This window comes from Bos indicus, chromosome 1 (assembly GCF_029378745.1).
Source record: "Bos indicus isolate NIAB-ARS_2022 breed Sahiwal x Tharparkar chromosome 1, NIAB-ARS_B.indTharparkar_mat_pri_1.0, whole genome shotgun sequence".
Lineage (NCBI taxonomy): Eukaryota > Metazoa > Chordata > Mammalia > Artiodactyla > Bovidae > Bos > Bos indicus.
In genome coordinates, this window is record NC_091760.1 from 60,744,147 (window position 1) to 60,765,418 (window position 21,272).

The 21,272-nt window shown below is 40.9% G+C and overlaps 1 long non-coding RNA gene across 1 annotated transcript; it reads right to left on the bottom strand.

Moving 5' to 3' along the window:
* Positions 1 to 5,646: 5,646 nt before the first annotated feature.
* Positions 5,647 to 13,679, bottom strand: LOC139178967 (uncharacterized). The gene is made up of 3 exons (XR_011563424.1): positions 13,524 to 13,679; positions 11,610 to 11,778; positions 5,647 to 6,101 (listed from the first exon to the last, which is right to left on the bottom strand). It is a non-coding gene; the product is annotated as an uncharacterized lncRNA (long non-coding RNA).
* Positions 13,680 to 21,272: the final 7,593 nt, after the last annotated feature.

Consider the following 21,272-nt stretch of genomic DNA (forward strand, 5'->3'; position numbering starts at 1 on the left):
TGAGTATTAAATATGTCACTCCAGAATCCAAAGAGGACTTAAAAGTGTTGAGCTTTTACTTAGGGGTTGTTGTAGTTGTTCAGTCACTCAGTGGTGTCCGACTCTTTGCAACCTCATGGGCTGCAGCCTTCCAGACTCCTCTGTCCATGGGATTCTCCAGGCAAAAATACTGCAGTGGGTTGCCATTTTCTCCTCCAGGGGATCTTACCGACCCAGGGGTTGAACCCTTGTCTCCTGCACTGGCAGACTGATTCTTTACCACTGAGCCACCTGGAAAGCCCATGAATACATTAGGTTGCTCACAAATATGATAATAATCTTGGATGGTTGAAGAAGGCATGTGCCGTCCAAAGGCCAAGGAACCAATGCAGAAATTCTGCCAAATATGAAGTGTGCCTGTTCCAACCTTACATTTGGGGATTAAGGAAATTATTACATATTGAGTCCATGAACCTAGTGAACTCACTGAAATGGAATTAGACCAGGTGTTTATTTATTATTTGGTTCTCATATACTCATACTCTAATTAATGCCACATAATTTTTCAGGTCCCTTCTCACTGTTCACTTAGAACCTATGTATCATACTACTTGAAATTACTGCTGCTGCTGCTAAGTCGATTCACTTGTGTCCGACTCTGGGCAGCCCTATAGATGACATCCCAGCAGGCTCCCCCGTCCCTGGGATTCTCCAGGCAAGAACACTGGAGTGAGTTGCCATTTCCTTCTCCAGTGCATGAAAGTGAAAAGTGAAAGTGAAGTCGCTCAGTCGTGTCTGACTCTTAGCGACTCCGTGGACTACAGCCTGCCAGGCTTCTCCGTACATGGGATTTTCCAGGCAAGAGTACTGGAGTTGGGTGCCATTGCCTTCTCTGACTTGAAATGACTGGATATTCCCATTTTTCTTGGGGCATGATTACTAAAATAGTCATAGATGCCTTGAGGAAGTACTGAGGGAATTCTCATGTACACTTAATATGTGATTTCAGATCTCTTCCTCCTGAAGACCTGACTTCTTCAAGTAGTGGGATCTGGGGCTGAGAATTGGCTCAGAAACTGAACAAGGGATTTTGACTTTTTATTGGACTAAGTTCCCTTAACCTCCTGAATAGATCAAGCATACCCTTGTTGACTGCCTAGAGATACACTGTGTTCTATTAACCATCTCTTTGGCCCTGTGTGGGTTAGGTCTTCCTGGCTCTTATTCAGACTGTCCATTTATGATGATGATTGTGATCTTGTTTTAGATAGCTAGGTGCTACCACCTAACCTGCATTATTTTGGCATTCTCTTCATTACCATCAGGATTCCCAAATCTACAATTGCATCTTCTATCTTCAGCACTAGCCTACAGAGGACAGCAAACACTGAGCATCTTATTTATGCTGGTGACTTTTTCATCAGTGCATTTTTTATCATTATGGTAAAGGGAGTGTCCTATGGACCCTTATGTGAATCATGGTTAGTCAGTGGGTTTCTGCTTTACATAGTACATCCTCTCTAGCAAGCCTTCTCTGAACCTTTTGATCTCTTCTTTCACCATGTGCCATGGAAGTTCCAGTATTTTTAATTAGCAAGGGCCAAGCCTTTGACTGTGTGGATCACAATAAACTGGAAGAGATGGGAATACCAGACCACCTGACCTGCCTCTTGAGAAATTTGTATGCAGGTCAGGAAGCAACAGTTAGAACTGGACATGGAACAATAGACTGGTTCCAAATAGGAAAAGGAGTACGTCAAGGCTGTATATTGTCACCCTGCTTATTTAACTTCTATGCAGAGTACATCATGAGAAACACTGGGCTGAAAGAAGCACAAGTTGGAATCCAGATTGCCTGGAGAGATATCAATAACCTCAGATATGCAGATGACACCACCCTTATGGCAGAAAGTGAAGAAGAACTAAAGAGCCTCTTGATGAAAGTGAAAGAAGAGAGTGAAAAAGTTGGCTAAAAGCTCAACATTCAGAAAACTAAGCTCATGGCATCCAGGCCCATCACTTCATGGCAGATAGACAGGGAAACAGTGGAAACAGTGCCTGCCTTTATTTTCTTGGGCTCCGAAATCACTGCAGATGGTGATTGCAGCCATGAAATTAAAAGACACTTACTCCTTGGAAGCAAAGTTACGACCAAGCTAGATAGCATATTCAAAAGCAGAGACATTACTTTGCCAGCAAAGGTCTGTCTAGTCAAAGCTATGGTTTTTCCTGTGGTCATGTATGGATGTGAGAGTTGGACTATGAAGAAGGCTGAGCACAGAAGAATTGATGCTTTTGAACTGTGGTGTTGGAGAAGACTCTTGAGAGTCCCTTGGACTGCAAGGAGATCCAACCAGTCCATCCTAAAGGAGATAAGTCCTGGATGTTCATTGGAAGGACTGATGTTGAAACTGAAAAGCCAATATTTTGGCCACCTGATTCGAAGAGCTGACTCATTTGAAAAGGCCCTGATGCTGGGAAAGATTGAAGGCAGGAGGAGAAGGGGACGACAGAGGATGAGATAGTTGGATGGCATCACTGACTCAATGAACATGAGTTTGGGTAAACTCTGGGAGTCGGTGATAGATAGGGAGGCCTGGCATGCTGCGGTTCATGGGGTTGCAAAGAGGCAGACATGACTGAGCTGAATAGCTGAACTGAACTGAACTGAATAGATTTCCCCAAGCTTCTAAGGACCATTCAAGCAGCATGTAAGCACTGTCTCCTGGGTCACTGACAGGGTGTTAAATCCTGCATCAGAGGATAATGTTCCCACATAAATAAATTATCCCTTATCCAAATTTGTTTTGCTTTCATTCCCCTCCCCTACTACCTGGACCCAGGATCAGGCTCAAGTTCCATACATTATTTCCTGGTCCTGTTGACACATGTTGGCTGGGGCCTACAGCTCTCTGGATACATAGTTCCTTCCTTCTGCTAGTAGACAGACCAAACATTTTACAAGCCAGTTATGTTGTGACCCTAGTTATTGTTTTGGTGGCCAAGAGGGAAAGTGATGAAGTGAAGGGGAAGGGAAAGGAGGTGTAGGCATATATCTTATCTTGATGTCTTGCAGAAAAAAGAATGTGATAGCTTTTAACCTGAAGAATTACAGCATTTCTAGGGGTTCAGAGGAGACTAGAGATTCAAGATTTTCAAGGGTATCAACCCAAATAACCCCATCCCAAGCCTCAGAGCTTTACTCCTTTTCAGTTAAGGCTGTAACCTTGGTGAAGTAGATTTTCCAGGTCAACAATGTTCTCTGGAATCTACTACACTTTAAATCACATTCTGGGTTTGGTCCTCTGCCTTTCTGCCCTCAGGCCCTCTGGCTTTTTAATTTTGTCCTGAATTTGAGATTAATTGCTCTCAGTCCTTCATCGTCTTTCACTAATGCCTTGGTAGCACCCAGGCAAACCCACCTGATTCCATGGCTTTTATAATCATTGAGTTCCCAGAACCTCTCGATTATCTGAAGCAGTGCACCTGCAGTATATTCTCTTTTAGTTCCCATTCCAATTTACCATCAGTGAAAGATGTAACTTTTGCATTGTTACAGTATTCTAGGAATTACCCAAATTCCATTCGATGTACCACCAGTAACAGGTTTCTCATCGTCAGCTATTCAAAGACTAATATAGCTCCAAAAGAGCACTTCAAAGACAAGTCTTGGTACCAACTGTTTCCCAGGAAACAGACTGTGAAGCAGAGATTTGAATGCACTATTATGGAGAGGGCTCTTAGGAAGGAAAATGCTTATAAAAGAGTAAGGAGAGCAGGATTAGGCAGAGGGGGGAAGCTGAACAGCAATGTGGTACCAACAGAGGACTCAGCCCATCCTATGGGGAAGCACTGAGTTGGAATGGCATTCAGAGGTCTCCCCTTTTGAGTACTTGGCTTTATATACCTCCACTGACCAGTCATGGGGTATATGCTGCTTCTGGATTGGGGTGCAACTTTGTGCATGGTATCTTCCTTTGATGTAAGGCAGTTCCTTCAGGAATTCTCAGCTGTGTGTCGGCAACAGCCAGTACTTCTGCGAGTTGTGGAAATGTATGTCTCGATCCCAAAGGAAAGATACACATGGGATAACACAGGAGCCATTACAGTATGTGCTTTTGTTTTTGCCGAACTGCAAGTAGCTCAGTAGGGCTCAGGTGTGGAGTATGAGAGGGAGAGGGGATAAGTGATAAGGCCTGATGGATAAGCGGCTTTCAGATCAGGGAGAGTCTTTGTCTTGCAGTGTCAATCTCCAAAGGGTAGTAATGCCCAACAGGTACTTAGACATACATTCTGGAGCTCAAGAGAAAAATCTTGATAGAGAATTATCTTATATCTGAGATATAGAGTTGAGGGTCATTAGGGGAAGCCAGTTCACCTAAGTTTGAATTCTAGCTCCACCCACATCACTTCAAGTCCTCTGAACCTGTTTTCTCTTCTGTAAAGGCCTGACAGGGTTATTGGAAAGAACAGGTGGGATGACTCATACAAAGCACTTAAGCAGAACTCTTTGCAAATGTTAAACCTTTATATGGCACATTAAACCATCCAACTTTGTTCTCAAGTCAACCCAAAGATTAATCCTGAACTGACAAAACTTCTGTCCCCATTTTTCCTTTAAAAACACTTATGAAATGAGTGTGTGTATGGTGGGAGGGGAGCTTTTATGATGTTATTATTTGTCTTTCATAGCTGGAAAAAATTGAAGGCTGAACTGTTAAGCTCTTTGGTTGTTATATCACAGCAGGATGAGTCATGATAAACAATTTTGATCCTTAAACTCCTTGTGCTACTTGGCTCTGTAACCACCCAACTCATAACCTACTGGGAAAAGAAAAGGACATTGATGTATAATGCTAATCCTATAACCAATGAAAGGAACTTTAGGGTCATCTTTTTGAGATCATTGCTCTGAGGTTAGGCCCCAGGTGTTGAGAAGCATAGACATTATAAGGTCTATTGAGAAGATTCTGACAGGGCTTCATTATCAGGTGACAGGGTGATGAGGTGGGTGATAAGATTGCACCTCAGCTCAGAGGTCAGCCTCAGATTGAAGAAGGCAATGTATTTGACTCTGTGGTAGGGGAGGTGAAATTTTCAGTGACTTCTCTCTGGAGTGAAGAGATGAGAGCTAATGAACTTCTAGTCTTAGATAGCAGACTTCCTCTCCTGGGTCTGATCAGTTCTTTAAGTTTCTTGCTTTCTTATGGCCCCTTTTTATGTAGATATCATTTCAAGAAGGGAAGGCAGAGAAGCAGCCCTGGAAATCCCAGTTTTGTTAGTCATGTTGAAAACAAAGCTACAAACACAATTTAGGGGGAAAAGTGTATCCCTTCCTCCCACCTAGTGCTGTGGGAGGAAGGGATACATACTCTGCAAAGAGATGGATTAGCTGGAGGGAGAAGGGGAGAAACAGAGGAAGAAAGGTGTGACTGGCAGCAACTATCAAACAGGAAGATTTATCTGTTTTCTGAGACGAGAGGAGGCAAGGTGAAAGCAGAACTTGCTAAATATAAATGTCAGCTGCAAGCCTGATCTATAGAGTAGTGAAAATAGTCCTTGATAAAAAATAAAATCACCAAACTCCGCTTGCCATCAGATTTGTTAAATAATTCTTCTAATTTCCCTATTTGGAGTGAAAGAGGAGGAATCAGTGAATAATATACATCAGTGCTGCTTCTTTACCCACCCTCAACTCAAGAGGCAATAGGGTAAACATTTAGGAGCATACTACTGATAAGGATCGTCTGAAAAATGTGTTGAATATCCACACAATAGTCACAAAAATAAGTAATGTGGGCCCATCTACAAAGACTTTTAGCCAACTCCATAGTAATGCTGATGTGAGTGGTCTAAGAATCAGACTGTAAAAAACACTACTTTTCTACATGACCAGTACCCATTCCCAACTTTAACCCAACAATCATGGACATCTACAGCAGATAAATAAACATTTGTTTGACCAACCCAAATAAGAAAACAGGATAAGAACATTACTATTAGTGTAGACACTTCTTCCCCCTGGCAGGTGGCAGTGGGGGTTCTTCTAACGTAGGAATCTTCAGAGGACAGCTCTTTCCAAAACAAAGGATATTCTGCTCAAAGTTAATTCCCACTTCTTCCTAGAAGGAAGAAATTGCTCGTAACTTTTAATCCATTTTTTTGTTTGCTTTTAACGTTTAAAAAATGCTAAAACCTAGTCTATATTCTGTTATAGGTATAATATCAAGTCCTAGCCCCAGACTGCTTTCCTCATTTCCCAAAAGCACCTGAAACGAAAAGGGTAAACTATTTTTACACCAAAATAGTGGGAAATGGAAAGATAAATAGGATTGCTTTGGCAGGGATTACTTGTTTTCATTGTTATTTTTCTTTTTCTACTCATTTTTCTGTTAAAATATTAATATTAGGCTAAATTTAATTTCTGCCTTTTCCATTTATAGCTACCCAGGAGAACTTTTCTTTGATTTGATGACTGAAACTAATGTTGCATTAGCAGTTTGATAAAGAAACTGATTCGGAATTGGCTTAATATCTGAGAGTTGTAAAAGTCAGGCAACAACAAACCAAAATATAATGATCTACTGGGGCACACGATTGAGACTGCAATATTTGGGACCTGCGAGGGTTCTCAGAGAGTACTTATCTATCTTTGTTCATCCAAGCCCTTTGAATTTGGGACAGGAAGTTGGAAGTCTCATGCTAAATCATTGATTTCATATTCAAAAATGCTCTATTGTCTCCAACCTTTGGAAGTAGAGGAAACCTCTTGAACTCAAATCTTTTTCAAATACTACACCATTTTTTTCTTTTTTCAGCCAAACTTCTTGAAAGAATAGTCCTTGGTTGATGTCTCTCCTTATTGCTACCTATTTAGTCTTCAGCTCTGTTCAGCCTTGCTTCCAGCCTACCATGGCTTTGAAACTCCTCTTGGCAAGGGAACTGATGTTACCAAATCTAACAGTTACATGTCTGTACACGTCTAACTTGACATCTCAGCAACAGTCAATGCAGCTTACTCTTCCCTTCTCTGATTGTTTGACACTATACTCTTGTTTTTCTCCAACTTTATGGATTTTCATTACCAGATTCTAATTGGCAGCTCCTCCTCTGCTTGCTTAGCCTCTTTTATATGTGGGAATTCTCTGGCCCTCTGCATGTTTCCAGCCACACTGTCCCCAGGTGATTTCATTTAGTCTTTAATTAAAGTACTATCTATAGTCCAATTAATCCTAAATGTACATCTCCATCTCTAACCTCTCTCCTGTATTACAACCTAATGTATTCAACCTGCTACGTAAACATAATATGTCTAAATAAAGCTCTTGATTGCCTCAAATATTATACTTTCATGTCTTCCTTCAGTACCATATCCCTGTTTTTTCCAAACTCTTAAGTTCATTCTCTACTCAGGGTTTACAGACTTTTTTTGTCTGTCTAGAACCACCTCCCCACCATGTCTTCATACAATGGACTCCTTTTCATCATTTAGATCTTGGTTCAACTGTCACTTCCTCAAAGAGGCCTCTTGGCCACGCTAGCTAAGGTGGATCTCAGACATCCCAGAAAAGCTCTGTCACATCACCCAGTTTTGTTATCTGTGTAGCAGTTTTGTATCTGTGTAGCAAACAATAAACAAGACTTGTTTATTGTTTACTTGTTTCACTTGTTTATTATTTACTCATTCCCCAAGCCCACTAGATTGTAAGTTCCATGAAGGTAGTACCTACTCTTTAGATTAATGCCTAGCAGATAACAGGGGTTGGAGAAGAAAATGGCACCCCACTCCAGTACTCTTGCTTGGAAAATCCCCATGGACGGAGGAGCCTGGTGGGCTGTAGTCCATGGGGTCATGAACAGTCGGACACGACTGAACGACTTCACTTTCAAGCATTGGAGACGGAAACGGCAACCCACTCCAGTGTTCTTGCCTGGAGAATCCCAGGGACGGGAGCCTGGTGGGCTGCCGTCTATGGGGGTCGCACAGAGTCGGACACGACTGAAGCGACTTAGCAGATAACAGGGGTATAAAAATAATTAAGTTATAAATTTTAGGATTATATATAAATCATGAATTATTCAAAACCATAGAATGTTAACAATGATTGAGCCCTGTAGAATTTCTTATATTTTGCTTAGAGTAGTGGGTCCTGAAACTGAGTTATGTCTGAAGGACTGTAAAGGTTGGTGGGTGAGAAGCTTCTTGGTATCTGTTTTATTGATTTGTGTTCATTGATGATATCTTTAAGAAGGGAGTTTGGGTGAAAATTCAAAGAATCCAGGAGCATCTATGGAATGCGGGTAAAGATGTGAAAGAGAGAAAAACTCTTTTTCAGTCAAATCCCAAGTACTAGAGACTACATCTATGTGGAAGGAAGTTTCCAGAAGAAGCAAATGGAGCCATTTAAAAAAATTAATTTGGTAAGAGAGCAATGCTGATTCAATTATCAGGTACAAAAGTAAGACACTGTATTGGGAAAAAGGCATCTCAGCATCTCTGCACACCTGTGACTCCAGTGCAGCATGGGAACTGCTGATGCTGGTTCCTGTGACCTTGCAGGGGTGGGCCGCTTTGGGAGACCTTGGGAGCAGTCCTCTGGGAGGAGAGTTGGAGTTCTCACTTTTTGACTCTGCTCTGTTAGGATTAGCTCTTGTCTTAAGCCACCATGATGGCAAATTGCCGAGGCAGAAGCGGACGCTCCGTATTCTCTTTCACATCCAGTGGGAAGACAGTGAAAGTTTCTTGCTAGAAATTCTAAGAAAAATTCTCACTCTGTCCCATTATCTCTGACTCATCCTAGACCCATTTTTTAATCAATCCGCCTGATGAGAGAAGAGGTACTCTAATAAAAAGCTGAATCCTGGGTATTCCATTTGTAGAGGTCAGGGCTTGGCTCCCCCTAAACTAAAATTGAAAATGGTAAGATGACCCTGACCCAGGAAGTTGAAGTGATTTCTTTTCTTTCATTCATCGGCACTTACTGAGCTCCGACCGTGTTCTTGGTGCCCATCTAGGTGCTGACGATACCACGGTGAACAAAGCACACAAAACCCCTTCAATTGTAGCAAAATGCCTAAGGTGTCAAAGCCACCTAATTACTTTTGGCACTACCTTGGCTGACCCACTCATTTTTTAGAAACGGGGGATGAGGCCAGGGTAACTCTTCTCCATACCACAGGAGAGGCGAATGTTCATCAGGGCTGGCAGTTCTTTTCAATTGTAAGTTTTACATAATATGACTCCCAGGCTACCAAAAGCTACAATCACCCAGGGCAACCATCACCTGTTCCCTGAACTCAGAGGTTGTCAGCTGCTGAAGTTGTCTTCACGCAATAGCCAAGCATAGGCATGGACGGAAGCTGTGAGGGCAGAAGCATGGATGATGGGGTCATGGTCTCCCCTAGATGCCGGAGAAACTTCACCTGTGTCCTCCTGACAGGGAGCATTCACTGCATTTTAATATAATGTTGTTCTTTGCAGTTATTTTACTTTCAGACTAGTGGAGAAATGAGGCCTCAGAAGAAAGAATGCAGATGGGAGTTTGGTAAGGGACAGAGAGCTAATAAACATTTCTTTTCCAACCCAATATGAAAACACCCACATTTAAGGATATGTAGTTTGCATGAGAAAACTCAAAATGAATTATGCATTATTGATGTTTAGTAAATCAGGAACTAACATTCTACCGTTACCCCACCCCATGCTCTTTCATTTTGGTAGTAATCAATGAAAGTCTGCCCTTCAAATACCACCCAATATTTTCATTTTACCCTCTTCTCTCATTTTCATTGTCTTTCTTATTTTTTTTCTCTCTCTCCTCCTTCCATTCTCATATCTCTCATTCTCTTGCTCCCCCTCTTTTCTCTTCTGTTTTGCTTTAGGGTGTATCCTAGCAACAGCTATTTCAATTAAAAAAGGATGGGAAGGGCCACCAGTGTTGCCAAGGTTACCAGTATTTCCTGCTGTCACCAGAGGAAGTTAACTTGTGCATTGATCATAAGGGAATCAGATGCCTTGGCACTTTGCTACTCTGCCTTTCTCCTCGAGATAATCTCTTTCTCATTCAGAAATAATGAGGGTTCTTCACATCAAAGTTTTACCAAGTTTCTCACAGTCTCATGGATGTTATTATTTAGTAAGAAATTACTCTATGGCCCAGATGTTTATAGAAAAGTTTGGGGAAACATAAAATGCCAATAATAACACTAGACTTTGACATCATTTAAGGGAGCAACAATTCTATTCATTTGATATGCCCTCAGCTTTCCAATAAGATAACAGTTTTAATTGCCAACAGAGCCATACTGTAATAATGCCTTTAAATCAGATAAGTTTGATTATTTTTTTGGGTGGCGGGGGGAGGTTTAAACCATTTTATTGAGGGGCTTCAGTGGGCTGAGAGGACAATGAGACCTGACGTCGTTCTCCCAGCTGGGATCTCCCCAGCTTCACAGTTACTGAAAGATACTTTTGCTTTTAAAAATAAAATCACCATAGTACTTTGTACGTACATACCATTATTTAAGTGCTATACTCAATTTTTTAAAATGACAATATTTAAAAACATCTCTCCAAATTACTCTTAACATCATAAAAATTTATTCAGCAGTATCTTTTCTGCTCGTCATAGTGTCCAAATACTGTCTGAAATGAGGCCGAGAGCACAGGCTCAGGGCCCAGGAGACCTAAGGAGCAGCCCCCACGCGTGGCCCCAGTTCTGAACCCATATTCCCCAGACTAATCAGGTTAAAATATTTACAGTTTTCCTACATCAGAGCACCTGACATTAGCATACCCTCTCACAAAGCCCTTCCTTAGTCTTCCTTATTTCATGCCCACAATGGCTCTGAAAGGATGCATTTTCCCTATCTTACAGATGGTCAAATTAAAGATAAGAGATATGCATGATTTACATGGCCGAGGACCTGGCACCAGACCTTTTGACTCCCTTCCACCTTAACTCATTGTGCAGCACCTTCCTTCCAACAGATGCTGGGGAAACTGCGTCTATGCATATCTTTCTCCCCTACTTCCTTACCAAGTCCCCCTGGAAGCACTTCCTGAATAAATTACTTATGCAGTAATCCTCCTCTGGGGTCAACTTCTGGAGGACATGCCCTAAGAAGGTTTCAGCTCCTATCGGGTGCTCCAGCCCTTACTGTTTTCTTCCTTCCACCCCTCATGCCTGGGGTTGGTAACCATTCCCACTGTTGCTAGTCCCAGAGTACTTTAACAGTCTTGGTGGTTCCCTTAACCCTGCTCACACTCTTTTTAGTTCTTTAATTGAAGTCTTATGAAATAACCTTAGTTCATTCTTGTTTAATGCAGATAACATAGTTGAAAAAGCCAACTCACTGATCTCCTTTCATCCTTCCCTCCCATCAATCCATTCTTCATAGAATGGCCGGAGTGACATTTTTAAAATCTTAATTAGATCACATCACTCCCTACTTAAAACCATTGATGGATCCCCACCATGCACAGATAATGTCTAAGCTTCCTGCCAACATGCAGGAGGTCTTTCATGCTTCAGCTAGTGTCTTCAGCTTCAACTGACTACTTCCTTCCTAATATGATGCAGCATAGCAAGCTACGTGTAATTCCAAACACACACCAGGCTGGATCTCACCTCTGTGCTCTGGTTCAGTCATGCTGCTCCCAAAGTGTGGCGTGCTCTCTTCTCCAAACATCACTAATTCATGCTTCCCATTCAAGCAAGTGTCATTTCTCCTTGGAGACTAAGAGTTCCTAGAAGATGTGGATTACTTATTTATTAATTTTACCCCCTCAGTTTCAGCCTGAAACAGAATAGAAAGTGTGTTAAATGAATGGCCTTTCAAGGAGTGAAAATAGTTACTACTATGTCTAGTCAAGGCTATGGTTTTTTCATGTATGGATGTGAGAGTTGGACTGTGAAGAAAGCTGAGCGCTGAAGAATTGATGCTTTTGAACTGTGGTGTTGGAGAAGACTCTTGAGAGTCCCTTGGACTGCAAGGAGATCCAACCAGTCCATTCTGAAGGAGATCAGCCCTGGGATTTCTTTGGAGGGAATGATGTTAAAACTGAGACTCCAGTACTTTGGCCACCTCATGCGAAGAGTTGACTCATTGGAAAAGACTCTGATGCTGGGAGGGATTGGGGGCAAGAGGAGAAGGGGACGACAGAGAATGAGATGGCTGGATGGCATCACTGACTCGATGGACGTGAGTCTGAGTGAACTGCAGGAGTTGGTGATGGACAGGGAGCCCTGGCGTGCTGGGATTCATGGGGTTACAAAGAGTCAGACATGACTGAGCGATTGAACTGAACTGACACTAAACAACCTTGACAAACCCGCAATTATTACCGGAGATGTCTTTGAAAAGTGAACCAATAATGTTAATAATCACTATTTATTTTTAACAACTCTGCACCAGACACTTCATACTTACTTAATGTATGTTATTATTAACTTTCACAACAAATATATCCTGGTGGCTCAGCAGTAAAGAATCCACCTGCCAATGCAGGAGATGCAGATTCAGTCCGTGAGTTGGGAAGATCCCTTGGAGAAGGAAATGACAACCCACTCCAGTATTCTTGCCTGGAGAATCCCCATGGACAGAGGAGCCTGGCAGGTTACAGTCCATGGGGTTGCAAAGAGTTGGACATGACTTAGTGACTAAACAACAGCAAAAACAACAGTATTAACTTTCACACAAATATAAGGTATTATTATTTTTTAAATATGAGAAAAATTAAGATCAGAAAGATGAGAAATGTCCCTTAGCTCACACAGTGAATAAGGGGAAGATTTGGCATTTGAGTCCTTCCATGTCAATCTTCATTACAAGGACTATGCTCTCTCCTTAAAGAAAAGGGTCAGTGTCATAACGTAGAGGAGGATAGCACCTATGACCTCCAGGGGCAAAACCTTCAACCACTTCCACCCCCAGTCTCCTGGTTAACATGAAGAGGAACACTTGTTGGTTTCATATACCCATGTTTCTACTAAATTCACAAAGCTTCAGCAGCATGAACACTACTTTATATGTGCATTTATTTCCAGACACTTTAGAAGCCATTTTCTTTGGAGGTGTTTCACCTGAAGAGATGGTAGAACTAGAGACAGTCAGATATTTACAAGGAATAGATAAATCCTTACTGTATGCTCTGTACAATAAAATACTCATGGAACATTACTTCCCTGCAAGAGCTACTACTACAGCCTGCACTGCTGCTAATATGTTTTCCCAGTTCTCTTCAGGGCTCAGCAAGGCCCTGATCACATGCTGATCACACACACAGAGCCAGATTCAGACAATTAAAGTCATGATTTGTTTTTGTTTCCCTCAAAACTTGATAACTAAATGGTAGTAGTAGTTAATGTAGCATTTTATAAGCAACAGTGAATTACCCATGGTTAGTGAATAACAATAAATTAGTGTGGTTATACTCAACACACACAAAAAAATCCACAAATGGGAGATCATGTCACAAGCATGAAAAAGAGGAAGTTTGATCAGGTTACACAAAATCACAGAATAGGCAATTCATAACAGACCTGCCTCCTTTTGACTTTTGTCTGACTTCAGAGCTTGCTTTTAGAGTCTTTTTCACTGCAGCATGATGTGGCCACTCCCACAAGCAATAAAGCTCTTCTCTGCCCTCTACCACCCAATTAAGGGACCAACTTGTCCTGGTTCTGCCTAGGACTTCACTGGTTTCAATACTGAAAATTCCCACATTCCAGACTTCCAGTCATGGTAACTGTGGTAGGCGGAATATTGGCTCCCAAACAACATTCTAATCCAGGAATTTCAATTCCTGGAACCTATAAATATGCTACCTTTCATGGCAAGAGGGACTTTACAAATGTGAGAAAATTAAGGATCTTAAGAAGGAAAGATTATCTTGGATTACCCTATCTAATCACATGGGTCCTTCCTCAAAATCAAAGAACCTTTCATAGCTATGGTCAGAAGAAGATATGACTACAGGATGCTAGTTACAGAAAAATAGCATTGCTGGCTTTGAAGTCAGAGCAAGGGGGCCTCTAGAGACTTAAAAAAAAAAAAAAAAGTATTATTTCTACACCTTCAGAAAGAAACACAGCCTCATTAACACTGATTGTAGCCCAGTAACACTCATGTTGGAATTCTGATCTGCAGAATTGTAAAAATAACAGATGTTTTTGTTTCAAGCTATAAGTTTTCAGTAATTTGTTATGATAGTAATAAAAACTAATATAATAACTAAGTCATTCTACTTTGTCCAGGACCGTCCTGGTTTTAAGACTAAAAACCCCACATCTGGAAAAGTCTTCAGTCCTGAACAAATGGGACAGCTGGTCACTCTACCCCCATTTCTCCACTGATACCTAGGTATCCTTCGGCTGAAACTGTCTTCTGAAAAGATGCCCTAAAGCAGTGATGCTCAAACACTAGTATGAATCAGGATCATCTGGAGGACTTAAAACAGAGTTTTGCCCTCCCCGACCATCCCCAGGTTTCTGATTCAGTAAGTCAAAAATGGAGCCTGAGAATCTGCATTTTAATATGTCCTTAGGATAAGCCATCACATTGGTCTAAGAATCATACTTTTAAACTGTCCTAAGACACAAGAACTGGGAAAACCACGAACAAAGTTTCATTTCTTCATCCACATGCCAGGCACAGATAAAAATGAGACGGATTTGTGGGCATATACCAATTATTAAGTCTCATCAAACACACAACTCTGAAATCTCCTCCTTGATCTGCTACAGCAGAGGTTCCCAACCTCCGGCCAAGGCCTGGTGGTTCCTTTCAGATCAGCGGCAGCATCAGATTACAGATCAAGTGAACAATAAATGTAATGCACTTGAATCATCCCCAAACCGTCCTCTCTGCTCCTGGTCCCTGGAAAAATGGTCTTCCATGAAATTCATTTCTGGTGCTAAAAAGGTTGGAGACTGCTGTGCTAGAGTACTTGTGAAAACACTTACACTGTGATGGAGTGGAAGGGGTTCTTATCCCATTCCTGCCCTTAATAAACATTTGGACCTGGGGCAAATTGCCTACTGGGGCTTCCCTGGTGGCTCAGTGGTAGAGAATCTGCCTGCCAATGCAGGAGATGCAGGTTTGATCTCTGGATAGGGAAGATTCACTGCAGAAGGAAATGGTAACCCACTTCAGCATTCTTGCCTGAAAAATCCCCATGGACAGAGGAGGGCTACAGTCTATGGGGGCAGCAGAGAGTCAGACACAACTTAGTGACTAAACAATTACTTACAGTTTTGGTTCTCAGAGTTGGAGCTAATGCATGTAAAGTACCTGATATGATGTCTGGCATATGAGATACGCTCAGTAAAGTGATAGCTGTGCAAGAAGCCAGGCCTTTCCAAAATATCCCTCTCACATAGCTCATATAATCTGATAAGAATGTAGAAAGGAAAGGTGGATGTTTGCTGTTCAACCTTGGTGTGAGGATTTGAACTCTTGATTATATCATTCTAATTTCAGCAATATTTCAAACATATTCCAATAATATAGGTTTTCTGGATTCTTCTGTTTTTAATTAATTCAAAAACACAGTTGAAGCACCTCTTATATATAAATCTTCATGTTAAATGCTATAGTCCCTTCTAAGGCTAGGATTCATCCATTCTACTATTTATTTAACAAAAATGTGTTAAGGGCCTACACAGAATGCCAGACTACTGTAGGTGTGGACATTATGAAGGGACAGAAGACAGAAAAGATCTCTGCTCCCATAGAACTCTCTTTTTTTTTTTTTTTTTAAGGGAACTGAGACAGAACATAAAAGGAATGAGGACAGGAGAAAAGAGAATAAGAATATCAGTGGTGTTAAGCACTATGATGTGATAAAAAAGGCAAAGGATTGCTTTGTCTTAAAAAGGTAGTCAGGGGACTTACCTGGTGGTCTGGTGGTTAAGACTCTATTCTTCCACTGCAAAGGCTGCAGTTTTGATTCCTGGTTGGGGAACTAACATTCTGCATGCTGTGTGGTGCAGCCAAAAAATTATAAATAAAGGTAAATGCGCTTAAGGTAGTCAGGGGTGTTCTCTATAAGGAGGTGATATTTGAGTTGAGATCTAAATAATTAGGGGAAGATCACTTCAGAGAAACAGCTAGCATAATCTAAGAAAGAATGAGTTTGTGTATAACAAATAGCCAAAGGAATAACAATATGTATGAATCATGGAAGCAATGGTTTGAGACGCAAGGATTCTCTGACCCTCTGATGTTGTAGATCTTAGATTGGTGTGGATTAGCATGTGGCAGCAGGAAGGCTTATAAGGTAGGAAAAAAAAAATCTTAAGGTGTATTTTCCATACATAATTAGCTTCTGATAGCTAATCTGGTTTCAACTTATAGTAAACATTTGTTATTAATTTGCTATTATTTTCAGCTCAACATTTCTTTTTTAAAAAATTGAAGTATATAGTTGATTTACAATATTATATTAGTTCAGATGTATAGCAATGTGATTTAATATTTTTATAGTTTATACTCCATAAAGATAATGGCTATAATTCTCTGTGCTATACTACTTACCCTTGCTGCTTATGTTTTCATACACACTAGGCTGTGAATCCCATAGCCCTAATTTGGTCCACTCCTTTACCATCCCCTCACTTTCACTTCGTTTGCGCCTCTAGCCCTGAAGTGAATTTCTTGTAGGTAGCATATCAAAGAGTCTTGTTTCTCTTATCCAATAAGCCATCCTATGTCATTTTTTCCCAAAGCATTTAGTCCACTGACATTTAAAGTAATTATGAATAAGTATGTACGTATTTGCATTTTAAATCTGGTTTTCAGGTTGTTTTCTTAGTTCATCTCTGTTCATTTCTTCTTTTTGTTTCTTTCTTCGTAATTTGATGGTTTTCTTTAGTAGCATGCTTGGGTTCATTTCTTTTTTGTCTTTGTTGTCTATCATAGGTTTTTGATTTGTGGTTACCATAGGGTTCATATACATTGCCCTATAATTGTATATACTTTTTAAAACTGGTATTCAAGTTCAAGCATATTTCATTTCTCTCTTCCACATTTTATTTTACATCTTCTTGCTTTTCCCTCAAATGTTTACTGTAATCATAGCTGCTTTTACATTTTTCTTTTTGTATTTTAGTCAAAGTACTGGCTTATTTACATTGTTGATCTTCAGTTCTTAACTATTTGCCTTTCCAAGTAAAAACTTTCCCTTTCCTATATATTCTTACTTCTTTTCCATTTAGAGAAGATCCTTCAACATGTTTTTAAGGGTAGGGTTAGCCAGTGTGACTCACGAGTGGAGTCCGGGCTTTCATAGCCCTTCTATTTGTGCCAACTGTCTTCCAACCAGTCAATAGGCTTATCTCCTCTGAGTAGGACCCCAGGACTGGGACCTCCCAGTCTGTGCCTGACCCACTCACTCCCCAAGATGGGTGTCCACCTGTGTAATCTCCTTTTCCCTGAGTCCACTCCCAGGGGCACATGTCCTTGCTAGATGGCTTTTCTTCCCTTCCCACCTGATAGGATAATGTATTTTTTTTTTAATTCAATTGTGGTTGTACAGGCTTCTTTCTGTCAGTTTCCAGTTAGTTTTCCGTGAGAATTGTTCCACACGTCGATGTATTTCTGATGGGCTCATGGGGGGAGGTGAGCTCCACATCCTCTTACTCTTGATCTCCTCGATCATCTTGACCTGCTCCCCCCATATTTCTTTTTCTTCTTTTTCTACAAGAGGAAACAGTTTTACTCCTATCTTATTGTTGATGGGAATGTTCCAATCAAAGTGCTACCCTAGCCACAGGGAGGTAAACAATTGCTAGGTGAAACGAATCAGAAATTTTCTAGGGATTTTTCTAACTGAATCTTATGAGGAACAGTTTTTCTTCCTCATAGGACTTGAAGTTTTAAAGATAAAATTCTGAGGCAGCTGATAGACGTGGTTTCAGCCTTATGGGGTGAGCTGGTGTTGAAGAAAGGAGACAGACAAGCAGAGCTGCAGTATGAGGGAACAGAGACAGACGGACACTTGAAGCCTTTACTTCCCTGGATGAATACCACGGGATCCACTTGTCTCCCACTCTTGCCAGAGTTTGCTTCTCTGAGACAAAAACTTCCTCAGTAATTTATGATAGCTTGAGTTGGGCTTCAGTCCTTTAAAACAAGAGTTCTTACTGTTACATGCTTCATGGCCTCACCTGAAACCTGGATGTTTCCCAAGTCCTTTCCCACAGACTCCTCAGACACCCCGGCTTTAAATACATGCAGCTTTTCTTGAATCTCCCAATCTTAGGAAAGGGTGTGGCATAGTCATTAGGACCCGAGCTTTAAAGAATCAGATTTATGGTTGAGCTCCAGCTCACTCCAGACTCATTTACTGGCTGAAACCAAGTTACTTAACCAAACTGAGTCTCAGTTCCTTTGCTTGTAAGGAAATGGCAATAATAAGAGTGTTTAACCAAAAGTAAGTACAACCCTCTTTAACTTGTGTGTGTGTTAGATGATGAAAGTAAGGCCCTCAGCACTATGCCCAGCACACAGTCAGTCTTCCATCAGGGTAGCCTTCACTATAACTCAGCATTCAGATGCTGCCAGTACCTCTTAACTTCCTTTGCGGGCTTGCCTTCTACTGTTGGCCAAATGGAATACAATTGATTCATTCTTTTTATTTCTCCCCTAATTATTGACTGAGTGTACACAGATGCTAAATCACTTCAGTCATGTCCAGCTCTTTGTGATCCCATGGACTGTAACACACCAGACTCCTCTGTCCATGGGATTCTCCAGGCAAGAATACTGGAGTGGGTTGCCATACCCTCCTTGAGGGGAGCTTCTCGACCCAGAGAGTGAACCCACATCTCTTATGTCTCCTGCATTGGCAGGCTGGTTCTTTACCACTACTGTCACCTGGGAAGTCCAATTACCGCCCCACTGACTGGTTTATCAGTTCCTAATATTTGAAAGAAAAAAGGGACTATGTGCCCATACAGACCTAAATAAGCTGAGATGTGTGACCCTTAGTGCTGGTGCTGTTTACTTGAGATTACTGATGCTAATTTGCTAGACACTGTGTCACTGCTCTGAATGACATGAGAAAGTGAGATTGGCTGCACACGGTTTTACAAGGGGATAGGTTTTTGGAACTGAACTATGAAGCTGTTGTACCTTTGGAAGGGTTGACAAAATAATATATGCAAAACATTTGGTTTCCTTGGAAGACAAATATGAGCAAAATCCAAAGTAGGATTAATTATTGATTATCTGTGGGAAGGAGAAATGGGGAAGCAGAGAGACATACTTCTCTTTTGGCATCTTTTACATTCTGCCTTGTATTGCAATTATTTCTTCTATCAGGTTGCAAGCTCTGGGAGGTGAGGGGCTTTGTCTTATGAATTGTTCATCCTCTATCAGTCAATTCATTTCAGCCACTCAGCTGTGTCCAACTTTGCAACCCCATGGACTGCAGCACACCAGGCTTCCCTGTCTATCACCAACTCCTGGAACTTGCTCAAACTCATGTCCATCAAGTCAGTGATGGCATCTAACCATCTCATCCTCTGTCGTCCCCTTCTCCTCCTGCCTTCAATCTTTCCTAGCGTCTGGGTCTTTTCCAACGAGTCAGTTCTTTGCATCAGGTGGCCAAAGTATTGGAGTTTCAGCTTCAGCATCTGTCCTTCCAATGAATATTCAGGATTGATTTCCTTTAGTATTAACTGGTTTGATCTCCTTGCAGTCCAAGGGACTCTCAAGAGTCTTCTGTAACACCACAGTTCAAAAGCATCAATTATTTAACACTCAGCTTTCTTTATGGTCCAATTCTTACATCCATACATGACTACTGGAAAAACTGTAGTTTTGACTATATGGACTTTTGTCAGTACAGTAATGTCTCTGCTTTTTAATATGCTGTCTAGGTTGGTCATAACTTTCCTTCCAAGGAGCAAGTGTCTTTTAATTTCATGGCTGCAGTCACCATCTGCAGTGATTTTGGAGTCCAAGAAAATAAAGTCTCTCATGGTTTCCATTGTTTCCCCATCTATTTGCCATGAAGTGATGGGACTGGATGCCATGATCTTTGTTTTTTGAATGTTGAATTTTAAGCCAGCTTTTTCACTCTTTTCTTTCACTTTCATCAAGAGGCTCTTTAGTTCCTCTTCGCTTTCTGCCATAAGGGTGGTGTCATCTGTATATCTGAGGTTGTTGATATTTCTCCTGGCAATCTTGATTTAGCTTGTGCTTCATCCAGTCTGGCATTTCACATGATGTACTCTGTATGTAAGTTAAATAAGCAGGGTGACAATATACAGCCTTGACATACTCCTCTATAGTCCCTGGCAAATAAGAGGTTTCCAACAAATACTGGTTAAATGAATATTGAATGAATTCCTGGAATATGTGTTTAATAGCAAAACAACATTTACATTGTGTTGTTAAAGAATAAATTGGTGAATTTCTAAACTGTGTGCTAACTGCAGTAAATTATACGAACTGAGAAAAAAAAAAAGAATAAGTAATGAGGCATTTTGATACAAGAGGGGAGAACGGGCTTTGGATTCAGGTCCAAGCTCTTTCTTTCTTCAGTTTTATAAACTTTGGTTGATACTTGATACACAATATTTGTGGAATTTCGATGCCCACCTAGTACTGTTGTGAAGAAGAAGGCTTCTCAGAGCTAGAAGTTCTGTGGTCTGATCCACCACAGTCCCCACCACCAGCATCATGTGTACAACTGGCACACTTTAATGGTAGGCATCTGTTTCCAGTCTAGTCTGTGGGACCCGCTCACTGTCCCCTACACCCTTCTCTCTTTGTCTTATACCTTGAAACCTCACCAATTCTTTCTAAGGTGAAAGCCAATTAAACCAATAAACTGGGTGCATTATTTTCCCCAGTGATATATTCATATTTTAGCATGCGGTTTATGGAAGAATAGCCTGTAAATATTTTAACATTATATTAAATATTTGATAAACATTTCAATATTTTAATAATAAATATATTCCATTTATTGTGCATCTAAAACATATTTGTCATCAAGAGTCACTTTATACCCATTATTTCCATTCCATGCCACAATTACAAAGGGGATAGATTATATTTGCAGTTTTATATAATGAGATAACTAAAGTAATTTGCCTGAGGCCACAGATCCAACAGTGATCAAAGCTAGAAAAGGATTTTGGATTTACCTGGTTCGATCTGATTGTAATCTCTAATACAGGACTTTGGGTGTTAAAAATAATAAACAATAATCACTAAGCCCTTTCAATACTATAATAGTAAAGTGATCTGGGTAAATAGGACTCTCAATGACATTTATA